This window comes from Zalophus californianus, chromosome 6, assembly GCF_009762305.2.
Source record: "Zalophus californianus isolate mZalCal1 chromosome 6, mZalCal1.pri.v2, whole genome shotgun sequence".
NCBI classification, from domain to species: Eukaryota; Metazoa; Chordata; class Mammalia; order Carnivora; family Otariidae; genus Zalophus; species Zalophus californianus.
The window spans coordinates 134347840-134363988 of record NC_045600.1 but is presented as its reverse complement, the minus strand read 5'-3'; the positions used below and the strand labels follow the sequence as shown (position 1 = coordinate 134363988).

The window sequence follows — 16149 nt, the reverse complement described above, 5'->3', positions numbered from 1 at the left end:
ACCAGGTGATCCCATTCTCCTGTCCCCGGGGCCTGGGCTGCTGGGGCCGCTATCTGATCCCTGGGGAGGAAGAGTTGGCGGGGGGGGGGGGGGGTGGGTTGCTGCCAGGGCTTGGTGCCTCTCGCTGGGGAATTTGATTTGAGAAATACAGACCCCTTGCTGCTGGCCTCCCCACGGCTGCCCATGCAGAAACCAGCAGGCAGGGAATAAACACAGCTTTGCTGTCCAGAGTGGCTTCGGGGCAGACCTGCGAGCCTCCCGTGAGAGACGCAGAGATGCTGAGTCTGCTCTTCCAGTTTCTGTTCTCTGTTCTGTGATAGTCTCCTTTCTGCTTCAAAGCAAGCCCTCTTTTGCAAGTGTTAGTCTGGCTGGTTTTCAGTTTTCTCGTTCTATCACTACGCTGAAACCTGCCCACGGCCCCACGTGCCCTAGCCTCGTGGTTCGCCCTGGCTCCCTGCATCCTCCATGTGCCCTGGGCTCCGGGTTGTGGGTTCGGGATCCTAAGGCATTTGTAGGGTCTCAGTGGGGCTTTGGACTGGAGGCTGCCAGGGCCTCCCTGGAGAGAGCTCCTCCGCCTGCAGAGACCCGGTTTCATCAGGGAGGCCGGTGGTTACTGGGCCTGACTGCTACTTGTTGCTAAGAGCAGGCAGTGGGGTCTCTCATGGGGTCTTCTTATTTCCCCTTCATTCTAGAAAGATGAGGCCCATGGGCAAGACTCCTGTCGTGGGGGCCGTCACAAGGTCTGAGGTTTGGACAGCAGGACGGATGCTTTCCCCGAGTTTGTGTTGCTGAGCAGGAAGAGACCTGGCTTGGGCGCTCGGCCAGGCAGAGAGGGCAGCCGGAACAGAGCTTGCTGCAGAGACAGGACGTTGGGCCAAGAGGAGCCTGGTTTGTGACATTTGGAAATGATGATGGGGATGGCTTCCAGAAGCAGGTGCTTTGTAGTTGTCGTAAGACCAATTCTCTTGAGGCTCTGCCCCCAACTGCTGTGTGCAGGGTGTCAGGTGGGGAAAGGCCCCTGGAAGCCAGGCTGGGGGAAGGGCAGACATGAGAGACTGAGCTGGTACCAGAGGCAGCGGACCCACCAGGCCCTGGGTTGTCAGGAAATCGGGCTGAGGAGGAGGGTAGCAGGAGGTCAACCCTGGGTAAGATGATCGAGGCAGCCAGAACAGTGAATGGGGAAAAAGTTCTGAGTGGAAGACATCCCCGGGAAAGACTGGAAACCAACATCACTCTCCCAGTGAGGGGACAGAACCCTAAAGCTTCTTGGAGGCTCTGATGGAGCAGATCAGAGGGAAATCCTAAGGGGGAATTGGAAAGTTGGAGACTGAGAGAGAGAGAGAGAGAGAGAGAAACGTGGGGCCAGCTCTGTGAACTTTCTAGTTCTATTTCCGGGATTCTGAAATATAAAGTTGGACTAATGCCTTCATTTGATGGATCTGAATAAAAGGAGGAAAAACCAGCAAAAGCATTTATAACTCTTAAGGTCTGTGATTCCTGCTCTGATAGGCATCCTTGAACGTTGGGCAGAAACCCTCATTCATGTCAGAATTGTGTGTAAGAATTTATTCCTAAACCCTGTTTACAGAGCTGGGGATAATTCCTTATAAGCTTCTGCATAAACCGTCTTGCCCCCGTTCCAACAGTGTTTGGTAGTAACAGTGCTTCAGTGAGCTGGTTCTAATAAAACCCATGCCATCCAAGCTTCGTGTTGTCCTATCCTTGGTGCTAAAGGGCAACTGCTGATCATACACTGTTTTGTATTCTGGGAAAAACAAAAGAGTCGAGTTCAGCTATTCAAATATCTTTCCCTATTAAATCTGAATTCTCTATTTCTTTACTGAAAATATTCTAATCAGTCAAAACCTTAAGACTTGAGAGCACACCTTCATGTAGCTCATAGCAAATGGCAAAAACATTTATGGAAGGAATGGTCATTCCCAAAACCTCTGTCCAGCAGGGCGACTTCTCTGTGTTACCTGCTAATTTGAAGGTGGGGGTGTTTCTCCCTGCCTTGGGCCAGCCCCTCTGGGATGGATCCATTTTCCATAGACCCTCCTTGCTCCTGCTTCTTCACAATTGGACTGTGAACTGCTCGGGGGCAGGGACTTTTGTTAAACCCACTGTCCATCCCTGCACATGGCCCATAAGAATATGCGGTAAGTGCTGGTGGAATGAAAATGCTTTGCGAATTCCACAAGTTTTGGGTTTGAAGCTCTGGCTTCTTGCTTCAGAGCACACACATTTTCCAACAAAGTTTGGTTATGAAGGGCAGCATTAGGTCCTGACCTTGACATATGTTGACATGTCCTGCCCCCAGAGGCATCTCTGTGAATCCCTGTGTGGAGAAAGGGAGGGCCACTGAGGTCCCCACAGGGCAGCCTTCTCTGTCTGGGTGTTGGGTTGCAGGGAGACCATCAAGACCCCAAACCCTCTAATTTACATGAGGGGAAAAGGGACCTACGGTTTTTGTGATTTTCATTTTTTTTTTTCCTCAGTTGCAAAAATGCAACTCCCAACATAGCCTGGAGTATTTGCAACCTAATCTCTACGTATTGTGCAAAGGAAGATCCAGGCTGGAGAGTTCCTTCCTTCTCAGACTCTACCCTGTATACCCGTGGTTTCATCCCCTTCCTTCATTCAGAGGGTGACAAGAGACATGGGATCTTTGTGCCAGCAAGGGGTCGAGCCCATTCAGATATTAAAACAATCCTGAGAGATGTGTATGGTGGAGTGTTTGGAGGAAGGCAGTCTGAGTTCTTTTCTAGAAAGGTGCCTGACTCAGGAGGACCAAGAATCTGAAGGCTGGACCTCCTCCCCTAGGCTCAGCACAGGATACATTGAGCTGAGCTTGGATTGTCTGCTCGCAGCTGGTAGCCCCTTCTGCTATTTGCTTTGGGGCCTCCTCATCATTTACTTGGAGGCACTTCTGTGGAACCCTCCCCTCAAGGGAGCAAGAGGAAGGCTCTAGCTATTGTTTTATGACGAGATGCTGGAGGTATTACCCGAGGCCTACCGAGGCCCACACTTGATAAAGAGGACCAACATATCAACAAAGTCAAGTTCATCAGAAGAGACACAAAGGAGCCCACCCCCAAGATACTTTGCCTTGGAAAGAGCAGCTCATGAACAGAGGAGTAGGGGCTGGTGTACATCCCTGGGCGAGGGGGATGGGGACTCATCTAAGAGTACCTTCTTCCAGGTCACTTCCTTCTGCCTCTACCTTCCCCTGTCCCATTCCTGCCCCACTTTTTGCCCAATGGCAATTGCCAAATGGCACCTCTGTGAATGACCTGAGTCCCCGGGTGCCCTGGCCCTGGAGGCCATCTCCGAGCTGGGTGGCTAGAGAGTCAGGAAGACAGAGGGCCGCCTTCCTGGGGCCAGTGGAGACCTTCAGGGGCCTCCACTTTCCTGGGAGGAACCATGATGTTGGCATTAGGAAAAATCACACCATTGGATTGGATCTGGGAGATGTGGCTGAGCGTTGCTCACGGGCTTCAAACATTTAAGGATTGAATTGAATTGAATTGACAGTGTCTCATTCCCATTGCCCTTAAGGCAAAGGGGAGCACTACTCAACCACGAGATGAAAACACTGAAACCAATAAAGAGGAGAGCCCCCTCTCCCCCCTCCCTCTGCCAGGAGATTTCTGTATGGCAGGTGAAAATATTTATGTATTTGACTTTACAATTATGACTCTTTGTCCACGCACATATACATTCTCACGTTCAAGGTCTCATACTTTTCAAAATAAAAAATGGTACCATGTCCATTGCACATGCTCAGAAAACAAGTGTTTGAGTTGCTAAGTTTTTAACTTTGAAGTTTTTAACTACAGGTGGTAGACTTAAAATGTGAATACAGCCCCCACCCTTGCTCCTTAGAAACTCCAGAGTTTCTCTACTTGTGTGATGAGCAATTTGAGTTCTCTAAGAGACCCTTCGGTGAATTCTCACAACTAGGCATGGTGCTTAATCAGTGTTTGTGGAGGATAGCGTGAGGAATGAAAGATTTTCTAGAATGTCTAGGTGACTTATTTCAACTTGACGTACAGAAGAATGTTACCATTTGAATATGTAAGAGAAATTATAGGACAGACTCTGTCTGGTGGCTAAAATTCTCACTGTGCCCTGCGTTGCAAACACATACATGGGTTTTGAAAGAAGATCGAGACTAAAGGAATGTCAAAAGCAAGGACCCAAAGTCTTCTAGAGAAGTCGGTTGGTCTAGGCTCTGGCCTTGGCAGGTAATGTCATGTTGCCCAATGCTGAATATTTCTTGGGGGCAGTGAAGCCTGGGGGGGGGTGTGGATGTATGCCAAGGAAAAGAAGAGCCACAAGGAGGATCAATATCATTCTTTTTGAGTCCTAGCACCTCATAAAAGCAGAGGAAAGGGGAAGGGAAGATATTCATCCAACAGCAGGGCGTGAGGAACAGAACATACAGCTCCATAGGCAGGATTCTGGGTTTTCATTGGTTGGGGAAAGAAACTCAAAGGATCGAAGAGGATGCAGAGGTGTGGGTGAGAATCCCCCTTCCTCTGGACTCTCAGGGTCAGGGATGGCCTCTGTGAGGGAAGGGCTTGTCTGGGTGCAGAAAAGGGGCTGGGATCTGAAAGATGAGGGTCTTCTGCCTGGCGGGAGGATGGGGGTCCTGGGAAATGGGGTGGCACCTTCCCTTCCTCCATCTCGCGGCCACCTCTCCCTGCCCATTCCCCTTCTCATCAGAGCTGCGGGCACGCCACTAATTTTTTTTTTTTTTTTTTTTTTGCCACTAAGTTTTAAACATCAGGAAAAGAGGCCGGTGGAGAGGCCCAGGGAAGACGGCATGGAGAGGGATGCGGGCCGAGCGCTCCCACGCCCAGCCTGGCCTCCCTGAGACTTTGCTGGGAGTCCAGCGCCCTACACTACAGAGCAGCCAGGTGCCTCCCAGCTCACCCCCCTGGGGGACGTAGAACGGGGAGAGGGGCCCCTCCTATCAAGTGAGATTCTCTATTTCTTAAAAGAAGTCAAATATGCTTCATTTCCTTGAGCATCCCAGCTGAGTCCAGCTCATTTTGGAGTAACACAAGTGTGGGGTCGGTCCCAGTTTGGGAAGGTGTCAGGACAGAGGAACACAGCACCTCTGTCTCTTCCTGGAACAGCTACGCTGTTTTGGGCCCACAGGTTCTCTTGCTCACACTTTCTAGGACGCAGAGCCAGCCGTGAACCCTTGCAGAAAGCCTGGGTTGGAAAGGGCCATGCCCTGGTTGCTTTAGGGGACCTTCGAGCTTAGCTGTGAATGGACACGTGATCCACAGAATCTGTTTCCTTGGGGTATTGCAGGTTCTGGTATGTGTAAGCTGGAGGAAAAGAAGTGATCTGTGTCCTTGAAGGGAAGAGTGGAGAGGTGCAACTGGTTAGATTTGGGGGAAGATGAGGTGAGCTGTCAGAATCTGAGGGATGTATACAACCTTGGGCTGTGTGGGGCTGGGAGACAGGGAGCCCCTGGAGAGTTGTCCTAAGAAGCTCTGGCAGGAGACAGTGTGGACATATTTTGTGGGATGTCAGGTAGGAGTGAGCAGTAGGGCCTGGGGTCGGGAGTAGAGGGCTCTGCCTAACACCTGTTCTCATCCACGAGCTGTCACGCCTGCATTTCTCAGACTCTCTTTTTCAAACCATTTCCTGTCCCCTCCCTCTCCTTCATCAACCGATTTGAATATGGCTTGAATGGTGGTCGTCATGTTCATGCTTCCTAATCCGCAACCTGGAGTGGCCAGGGAATCCGGTCTCTGATAGATGTGACAACTTTGCCTTCCAGATGAATTTCACCATGAAGTTTTCAAGTTCTTTAATGGACAAGTCTGAGTATAAATTAGTACCACCTACCCAAGCCATAGTTGAGTGCATTTACATCATTATAATTTACTGCATTTAGCTCTCCAAGGATCCCTGATTCTTTTTTCTCTTTTTATAATTTTGAGAATGTCTTTGCTTTCAGCAAATCACTTTACTTTGAAGATGGGTAAATTATCCAGTATTCGATATCTTTAGTTACAGACTTAGGAGTGGAACTTTGTCGATATACCATCCAACTGTTTCATAAGCATCTAGGAAAGCAGTCATTCTTGTGGAAACACATTTATTTTACTTTACTTTCTTCTCAACTACCGGTTTCCAGCATTGCTGGGCCGATGTATTTAGAGAACACATGTTATGAGATGAGCGAGAAGAGAATTGTCTTCATTTTGTCCCTTTCTCTGTGACTTCTGGCAAGCCATTTAATTGTCCAAAGCCTTAGCTCTTTATTGGAAAATGGGATGGCAATCCATCTCTTCTACCTCGATATATAGATTTGGTCTGGAGAATTATGCACACATATACACACATACGCAACAGAGCTCCTGTGCCCGAGATGCCTGTCATGTTTTGCTCCATAATTGGCATCAAGGGAAGGAACAGGGACTCCTTACTACTGATGGTGGCCCCCTTGTTTATGAAGATACACACACTCATCTTTTCCTATGATGGGCATTATCGGACCTTCTGTATTTGACTCCTGCCATGGCCTTGCCGTTGGCAATAAATACATTTCCAGTCCTGTGCTTTTGCCTTTAGCATCCAGACCAGAACAATTCAGCATGAACTCCAAAAATAGACATTCCACCTGACCTTTAAAGAGCGCTCATGGTTTGTCCCGTGCCTGCCTCTCTAGCCTCCTTTCTCCCAAGCCTCTCAGAGCTCCGGGCCCCTGGCCCACTGCGGGCATCTTAAATCTGCCGTGTTCTTTGCTCTGCTCTTAGGCGTCGCTCCTGCAGTTCCTTCTACCTAGAACACCACTGGCCTCCCTCCCCTCCTGCCCATTTCAACTAGGCAATTCTTACTCATCTTTCAGATTCCAGCTCCATCATTCCTAGGGAAGCCCTGCACGTAGATTAGGTTAGGGCTTTAAGCTCTCCCAGGGCCGTGAGCGGCTCCTTTCAAAACACCCATCGCAGGGAAGTATGATAGAGTTACTTGTGATCTCCATCAGGCAGGGGCTGTCCTTCTGCTCACTATCAGATTCCTAATGTCCAGCACACACGAGGTACACAATAAGTATTTGTTGAACGCATGAATGAGTGTGTTTAGTATTTGAAACTTGGCTTTGTGCCTATGAAGAGAGGAAGCATCTGGACTTGATGTTGTCCTGATTCCCAGTGAACCCCATTTGCAAAGCTTCAGAGACAGAAGCAGCCATGCTTCCTGCCCCTTGAGCAAAGAACCTGTTAGCTCAGTGGCTGGGGAAGAGGCTGAGCCTTTTTCTTTTCCAGGGTAGGCCCCCAGTGGAGCCCTAGAGTGGTCAGTTTGTCTTCTGGCCCTTTGGCCCCTTTAGGTCCTCACCCCCTCAGGTGCCCTGGGCCCTCATATCTTCTTCCATATCCTGGTAGGTTCTTACGCCTGCCTCTCTGTTCTGTTCTGTCTCCAGCACCCTTTCCCAGCACTGGCTGCCCGGCCTTGAGGGGCCTCCCCATCTCTGAACTCCTCTTTGGGGTGTCTGTGTCCTTCCCTGGACTGTGAATTCTGTCCTGCCCTGGGCCTGGCCTTCAACTGTTGCCTTCAACTGCCATCAGAATGTTCTATCCTTAAAGTTCTCAGGGGTTGGTGCTGGAGCTCTGCAGCCGGGGGGGCGGGGGGGCGACAAGACTTGGAGCACAAGGTCCAGGCTTTCACCTTCGGAGTTGGCTCAACCTCCAGTGAAACGCGGTAACCACACAGCAAAGCATGGTGATTCGATTTTCTAACCAAATTCGTACCAACTTTTCAAGGCAGTCATGGCTGCCTGCCCGACCCCTCTGGCCTGGTTTCACAACCTCACTGGACTCTCCCTGCCTTAGCTGAGAAAAACCCTCTCGTGGGTACATTAGCAGACCCAGCTGAGGGAAATTGGGGGCCGAAGTGCTTCCTGCCACCTCACTTGGCCCGGCCCCCAAGGCAACTCTGACCCTAGGCTGCAGCTGTCCCAAAGCCGCTCCCACTCCAAGCCTGTAACCACCTCTGCTTCTTTACCCCACCAAGGCTAGGGCCAGGCCTTGAGGGCGAGGGCAGGCCATGTGCATAGCTCAAAGAGAGAGTGCAAAAGTGTCACTTAGAGTGGCTTCCCCTTGGTCACCAATGTGTTTATCTTGAAGAAATATGAACTTGTGCCCCCTATCTCCGCTCAAATCACTCAGGCTCAGCCAACTCTCTTCTGGGCTTCTGTCTCAACTGGGAAAGTTGGGGCTTCCTCTCTCTTTTTTTTTTTTTGTTTAAATTTTTTATTGTTATGTTAATCACCATACATTCCATCATTAGTTTTTGATGTAGTGTTCCATGATTCATTGTTTGTATATAACACCCGGTTGGGGCTTCCTCTCTTATTTGATTGTGTCTTTAAGCAAACCCTGATGGTGTGTGTACCTGAGAGCTAAAGGCCCTTCCATTGCAAGCTGACTTTGGACCCCAGGTCTTACTCTGGCCACTCTTGGTGCTTCTGGAACTGGGCATTGTCCTTCTCTCATTCATTCATTCATTCATTCATCCATTCGTTCATTTAATATCTGTTGAACACTGATGTGCCAGGCACTAGCTAGGCACTGGGAATACCAAACGTGTCAGACAAACAGAAACGGATGCTCACCCTTAGAGAACATCCAGTCTAACGGGCCACCTCTGTGAAGGGGACACCTGGTTGCAGGGAGGTACGTGAGCTGAGGGCGCAAGCTGAGGCTGGGGACAAAAGCCAAGATGCCATGAGAATTTGCAGACCGGGTTTAAAATTTTAGTTTTTGTCCTAGAAGACTTGGGGAGCCATGGAAAGATTTTAAGCAGAGGAGAGACGTGGTCACATTTGGGGTTTTTTGAAAAAGACTCTAGCTGCTGTGTGGAACACCAGTTGGCATAAAGGGAGTGGAGATTGGTCAAGGAGTCCCTTGGGCAACGCTGGTGGCTAGGATTGGGAACGCTTAGGGAGAAGTGGCGGAAAATGTAACCTGCGTGGAGGGGGATGACAGACCATGGGGGCAGATTGCCGAGGGGGGTTGGGGAACCCCGAATGCAGACGCTGGAAGAGGGACACAACTGTAGGATAGGTTTGGGGCATATTGAGTTGAGGTGCCTTTGAAGGGAGGGGATATTCGGGTTGGTAGCCCCTGGGAGAGAAGTGGCCTGGAGATAGCCATTGGTGAATTTTCTGCTTTATGTGGTTAAATTCCATAGGAATGGCAGAGCTCGCCAGGGAGAAAGACTTTTGTAAAAGTGAGGGCACCTTGCGGGCAGAGAGGAGGATCTCTCAAAGGAGGCTGAAGAGGAACAGCCAGAGCAGTAGGCGGGAGGCTGGGGAGTTGTGGCGTCGCAACTTGAGAGGGTACCTCTGTTTTCTCTCCACAACTATTTGCCTTTGTGACAAACACATCTCCTTCCTCCTGAATGTGGCACGTAGGGAGCAGAGTGGGAAACCAGGGCTGATGCCCTCTGGGCGGGGTATGCAAGCGCTCAAAGTCTGGGCAGGAGGGCCAAGGAAGGCTCTGGCAAACTCCATTAGATTTGGTGGCAGGGACAGGTACATCTGAGAATCGGGGACAGATGTGGAGAAGCTTGTGGAAGTTCAAGGCTGGGTGGGAGCATTTTCACCGTCTACAGGTCCATGGGCTGTGAGTTCAGGGACATTATAAAGAAAGGGAACAAGGAGACCGGGGGGGACAGGAGATGAGTCTCTTGGGAGGTTGTGGGGATTAAGAAACCTGACTTGGGGGAGATTGTCAGGGGGGAAAGCAAGGCCAGCTTCCATGGCCTGTTTGGTCTTGAGATAGGGAGAAGTGTGTTTTCTTGCCAGGATGGGCATGTTTCTTAGAGAAGCAAGAAGCAGGAGGAGTTTGTCACTGTTAAAGGTAAGAGAACAGTCAGCAGGGCGGAGAGGTACCATAGGGAAAACCAGTGAGGCTTTGGAGGTCCCTGAAGGGAACAGGTCAAGGATACGGGATTGTTATTCCAAATGTATGTAAGCTCTGAGACAATCTCTGAGGCCCATCCAGACTTAGTAGAGCTGCTCAGAGCATACAGAGCATGCCCAGGGCCCAGAGAAAAGGGGCGGTGGTGAGGCAGACTGAAAGAAGCCGGGAGGGTCAATGTGGGCCACAGGTTAAGACAACCTCAGCAGGGCGCCTGGGTGGCTCAGTTGGTTAAGCGACTGCCTTCGGCTCAGGTCATGATCCTGGAATCCCGGGATCGAGTCCCACATCGGGCTCCCTGCTCAGCAGGGAGTCTGCTTCTCCCTCTGACCCTCTTCCCTCTCATGCTCTCTATCTCTCATTCTCTCTCTCAAATAAATAAATAAAATCTTAAAAAAAAAAAAGACAACCTCAGCAAATAGAGGCGTCCCATCAGATCCCCTCCACCACTCTCTGGGCCAGAATGCCACAGCTAGTGCAGGCAGCCTCCTTCACCCCCCGCCAAGGCACTGGGTCTGGCCACCGTTTTGTGCCTGGCTTTTCCAGATAGCCCCCAACTGCAATCCCTCACGGTAAAGCCCTACGGCATAGAGGCAGGGCAGTCCTGCCAAGGTACAGGCTTGAGGCCACGGCCAGAGAGAGGAGGTCGGGGGCTGGGGGGTAGGCAGAGCAGAAAGAGCACTTTCATATCCCCTTTGGGGTATGGCTTCCTCACTTCCTCATGCCTTCCAAGGCAAGACATAATGTTGGGACAAAGAAATCGGTTTTCAGGGGGAAACAGGAAACTCAGTGTGGGTGCCAGAGGTGGCCACCATTACCCTGAAGGGATAATTTTGGAGTGGTTCTCCCAAGGATTGGGGGGTGGGCAGCACTGCACCTCCAGGCCTCAATTTCCCCACTTGTAAAATGGGGATAATAGAATAGTCTCTACTTCAGAGAGTTGTTGAGGGTTCTGTGAGTTAATTTTTGTTTAGAATACTTAGAAAAGCCAGACACATCACAAATGCTGGTAAATACTATCATGATTTCACGAGGCATTTTCCAATTACATGAAATTCTTGGACTTTGGGGGCACAAACTACATCTCCTATTGATGTGACTCTATGCTGCTCAAAAAGTAGGCATTCCAATTTAATGATTAAATAAATGATGATAAGATTCAAATTTAGGATTACATATTAGGATCAGTTGGAAGAAATTTTCCATGAATGCGTATGAGAGTGGAAAGTGTGAAGAGTAAGGTGTCAGAAGACCACAAATGTTTGTTGTAGCATCTTCCATATGCTAGACTTCAGTGACCATCATGACAGAAATGGTACTTACATTAGCAGAGCTGATGACTCTGTTGGGGAGACAGACACAAGTTTAAAAAATAATTACAAATTATGATTAATGCTATGAAGGGGAAAAACCCCAGTGGTAATAAGAGGATGGAGGGTACTTGACTTTAGGTCATGAAAATCTCTGATAAGTTGACATGAAGCCAATGATTAGCCACTCAAAATTGGTTATGGAGGTGTTTGGGAGGTGAGGAGAGCATTCTGGATTGGAAAGTGAGTTCCTTTTCCAATTAGGTAATCTCAGGGAACTCTGTGAGCAGTGATTTCTACATTTGTAAAATGAGGATAACAATGTAACATTTTACATTGTAAAATGACCACAACAGAGTTGGTGTGAGGATAGAATGAAATGATGTGAAAGAATTCTGTTAACTATAGACAGATGCACAGACAAAGAATCCAGGAGGAAAGAACTCACTGATCATTTCCTTTCACTTTTTCTATTCATTAAATTTGGTTCTGTATCTAATATGACTATAGTACACAGAGGTCTCTCTGGGAGGGGCAGTGGCTGAAGGTCATGTTGAGGAGACATGACCTTGGTGTCACAAATAGCAGTGCAAGGAGAGAAGGGTGTGGAAGGGGGACAAGGGTGATTCTCTGGATAGGGGATGGCTGAGCTGAGCCACAGGAGGTGAGCGGGCAGAGTCTAGGTTTTTGTAAAGCTGAAAATCTGGAGAAAATTTTAGTGGGGGATGTTGGTACGTATTTCAGTGTTCAGGAAACACAAACCCTCTGGGACCCGTCCTGGGGGAATGTCATAGTTAATGTTAATTAATCTTCGCCAAGCAGCCATTAAATTCCAGAAACAGAGAGGCAGACATTGCTTTTCCCTGGGTGCTCAGAAATGTGACTTTCATCCAGTGGATCATCAACAAATGTTTGATGCATTGAAGGATACTCCAAAATGGGAAGTATCGATGAGAGCCCTGCCAGGCTGCCCTGCAATTTCTGGGCTATAAGGGAATCCCATGGGATCAAGATCAAGACTTTCACATGCACAGGGAAGCAGGACAAGGGCAACAAATGAATGAATCCAGGAAGTGTTTTGTTCTGGGAAGAAGCATCTCCCCAGGCTGGACAGTGGTGCATCAGCCATTGCCATGTTCCCCCCCCTTCAATCTGCGACTCATGGACTATGCCACGTTGCTCACTCTGTCACAGTGTCACTGCGGACATGGGCGACCAGCCAAGCCAGTGAGTCTGCAGCTTCTGAGTGGAGTTTTCTGACTGTCACTGTATTGGTGGTTTTTGAAAAAACTTAAGGAGAAAGAAACATCAGTTGAAGTTGCCTACAGCAAGACATAGCAAGGTCACATCCTGATAAAGACATTTTCTCAGCCCCGCTGTTCATCTCAAAAGAACAGAAGTGCTGAAGCAAACATTCTAGTGGAGGAGCTTTCAGGTGGCCTTCAGGTGAGGGGGTGAGATAGGAACCCTCCGGGAGGGAAGGAGGCAGCAGGGAGAGGGAGGGTCTGTTTCATCCAGGAGGGGAAGGTCGGAGGGAGAAGGGACTGATTTTTGTGATGCCATGGGGTTCAGGTTTTCAATAGCCTTTTTGAGACTATTCCCTGCTGAGTTTGGACCCTATGTTCAAGGCCACTTCCAAACGGGTCCATGGAAAACACCTTCTCAAGCTAAGAGAGACTTTGACTCTTGAAACTGTAAATGTTAATTTTTATGAATGGCCTTGTATAGGTAAAGAGGAGGGACGAAGGAAGGCATTTGGAATAGAAAAGTATAGAAGGGGCCAAGAGAAACTAAGGGCTTTGAACAAGAGGGAGGGGGGAGTTGGGTCAAGACATATCAAGAGTGTTGAGGAGCAGATTCCTAACATCTCACAGAAGGAAGCCGAACTTATTCAGTGTTAGCAGAAATGACAGACTGGCAATGGTAATCAGGAGGAGGGTCAGGCATGAGCTTCTCTCTGCTTTCTGCAGAGGTAAGGAGAAGCCAGGAGGCCAACTCAGAGCTGCTCGGGCTTGTAGGGGAGCACATGCAGGGACAAGGGGCCCAGACGTGAAGGGTTTGACTATTTCTTATCTTCCACGTGTCTCTTTTTCCATTAACAGCCACCTGTCAGCAGTTCACAGGCAGGCTCCAGACTCAACAGGAATGGAGGGAACTCTTTGCATCTCGTGGAAGGAAGGCCTCACATTCCCAAGTGGTCCGTTCTCCCTGAATGGATCCTGGCATTTGGCACAATTCCAGTCAAAATTGCAATAAGAGTTTTTTGAACTTGGAATGATGTTTCTAATATTTATTTGGAAGAATTTATTCTGGAGGAACAAGTGCAACTCACACGCACACAAAATAAGTAGCAAGTGGAAGCTTGCATTGTTAGATTTTGAAACATATTTTAAATCTAAAATCATTTGAACAGTATGAAGCTGGTGGCCAAATAGGTCAATGACAAAGAACAGAAAGCCCAGATACGGGTTTATTTTTGCCTTATCTGCTTTTAGGGGAGTGGCATTTCCATTTAGAACATTGAGTAATAGAGACACATCACGGTTTGGAGCAAAGCAAATTGTCCCATTCGTGGCCATGATGGTGCGAAGACCGGGACAAGGGTATCACCAGCCAAGAGCACCATTTTTCTTCGGCCCCAAGTTCCCCTTTGTTTCATGTCAGGTCACATTGTGTCCAGTTGCTTAGCCACCTTCCTTTTGGTATTGAATGCTTTTTATAGCCGGAAGCCTGAGATCTCTCCAAGTTCTGTGAATGCTGACTTGCTGGTGCTCTCGGTTTTCTTTAAAGGTGTGAAGACAAAGGTGAAGGGGGGCAGTATGAAGCCTCTGACACCCAGCAGTGCTGGGGTAGGGGATGCAGTGTCTCCAGAATCACTCGTGGCTACTGCAAATGCTTTTCCTGTTTTCTGAAATTCATCCAGTCTCTTTCTACCCCACCACCAACATGGCCACCCTCTAGATTATCCTTGAGCATCTTGAGTCGGTGATTTTACTGAATAAACGTGGCATTCCAAGTCAGTGAGTAAAATGTAAGTCACGCACTAATCGACCCAGAAATCACCGAATTATTATTATTTTTCAATGAGTAATTATCAAGTGCCTTCTTGGGGGCAGGCCAGGCAAGGTTCTGGGTGCTGAAAACCAGCACGTGAACAAAATGTCTTTGCTGTCCAGGGAGCAGTGAGTTTCTAGGGAAGGAGAGACACAATGAACTAAGAACCAGCCAACATATAACTTGACAGGTGGCCGGTGAAATGAAATGAACGGGAAATGAAGAAAAGTAAATCTGCCTCTCCATCATATTGTAATATGTGTCTGCATGTGCTTGGGAATTTAGTAGGGAAACGGGAGTGTACCTTTGCCATTTTTAAACAGAAGTCCTTGGGTGCCTAATCAAATCATTCCTGAACCATAATTTATGTGAGTGCCTCCACTGGGGAGAAGCTGGAAGGGGTGAGGTTAAGAGGGACTTCATGACTTTACAGGCAACAGAGAAGATAACACCCGAGAACATTACCCCTCAGCTTCCCTCACGGGGGCCGGCAGCCGATGTCTTTAATGGAGGGCCTCTCCCTGGAACATGACTGAACTGGGTACCCTTAAGGGATGCTGTGATTGCTCTATTTCTATAACGTCCAGTTGTTGTTGGCTTTAAGATGAAGGGTTTATATATCCTATTGTTATATATAGGGGTCTCCTTGCTTAGAAGTTGAATGTTGCATGATTTGGGATAAGCCAACTGGGAGGACAGAACTGGCCTCAACTTCTAGGCGGATCCTTGAGTTACCGAATATGAGTATACCGGGAAAATAGCCGCATGTCGGCTGGGTCTCTGACCACAGGGTTTGAAGGAAACTCGGGCTATTTAAAAAATAATTTTTTTTCTTTAGAAAAATATGTTTACAAACGTGTGCTCTGAAAAAGGAGATTTTGGTCGCCAGTGGAGGCCACTCTGTTCCAGGGCCTCAGATGGCCTGCAATGTGAAGTCAGCCTTAATGGAAGAGCTTTACTTCTGCCCAGCCAGGACACCCTCAGCTTCTCTGTCAGCCACAGGGAAAGCAGTCTTGTTTAGTGTTCTTTATTTTTTTACTCACAGCCTCTTGTCCATTGGGTGACAGGAAAAACACCAACTTGGGTTTTGTGTTATTTACATTTTAAGATCCTAATTAAACTCCATCTGGTGCTGTTTATGGAAGGGAAGAGGCGTCTGATAAGCACAGCTGGGGAGGAGATTTTCCAGCGCTGCTGTCCCGTTGTTTTGCTCACTTTTTCCCAACACAGAGGACCGTCTGCAAATGATCAGAGAAGGGAAAGGAGTCTGAAGACAAAATATGTCTTCAGAATTTCACCGAGTCTTTGGATTTGAATGGAGATAGATCAATGGCATGGTATGGAACTTGAGACCCCAGGAGATTCTGGAGAGTCTACAACTCACTGCCTCTCCTTTAAATGCCCCCTGTCCTTCTCTTTCAAAAATAAATGAGAGTTCTTATTTACTCTGTGGATGAATTCTCCTACCTGGGGCTGGAGGCGGAGCCACATTTTCTGTTCATCTCAGGGTCCCCGGAACTGTGTTCTGTAACAGGTGAGGTCACAAGTCTGTAGAAGGCCAGGCAGCCATTCAGATAACTGTGGACACCCTATGGGATGTGGTCATGAGTGTTCTCTGTGGAGGAGGATACTTACCTGGTGATGTGGAAGGAGAGCACCGTGGGAAAGTCATTGATGATGAAGCTGAGTATCCCCTTCCCAGTCAGGAGAGGTTTATAAAATGCTTGGGAGCCTCTTTCGTGAGGCATGCAGGAATTCCAGAGGCAGGGTCACCTGACAGTGTTATAAATATGAGGGTAAGTGGGAAATAATGGGTGAAAATGGGAGCTGGCTGGGGG

General features: G+C 48.6%; 1 long non-coding RNA gene across 1 annotated transcript in view; it reads left to right on the top strand.

The window, feature by feature from the left end:
• The first annotated feature begins 7650 nt into the window (after positions 1-7650).
• The window catches only part of LOC113909716, a 32258-nt gene continuing 23759 nt past the window's right edge, over positions 7651-16149 (top strand). Inside the window, exon 1 of the long non-coding RNA XR_003515795.1 lies at positions 7651-7746. This is a non-coding gene — a long non-coding RNA (uncharacterized LOC113909716). The remainder of the gene's footprint in view (positions 7747-16149) is intronic.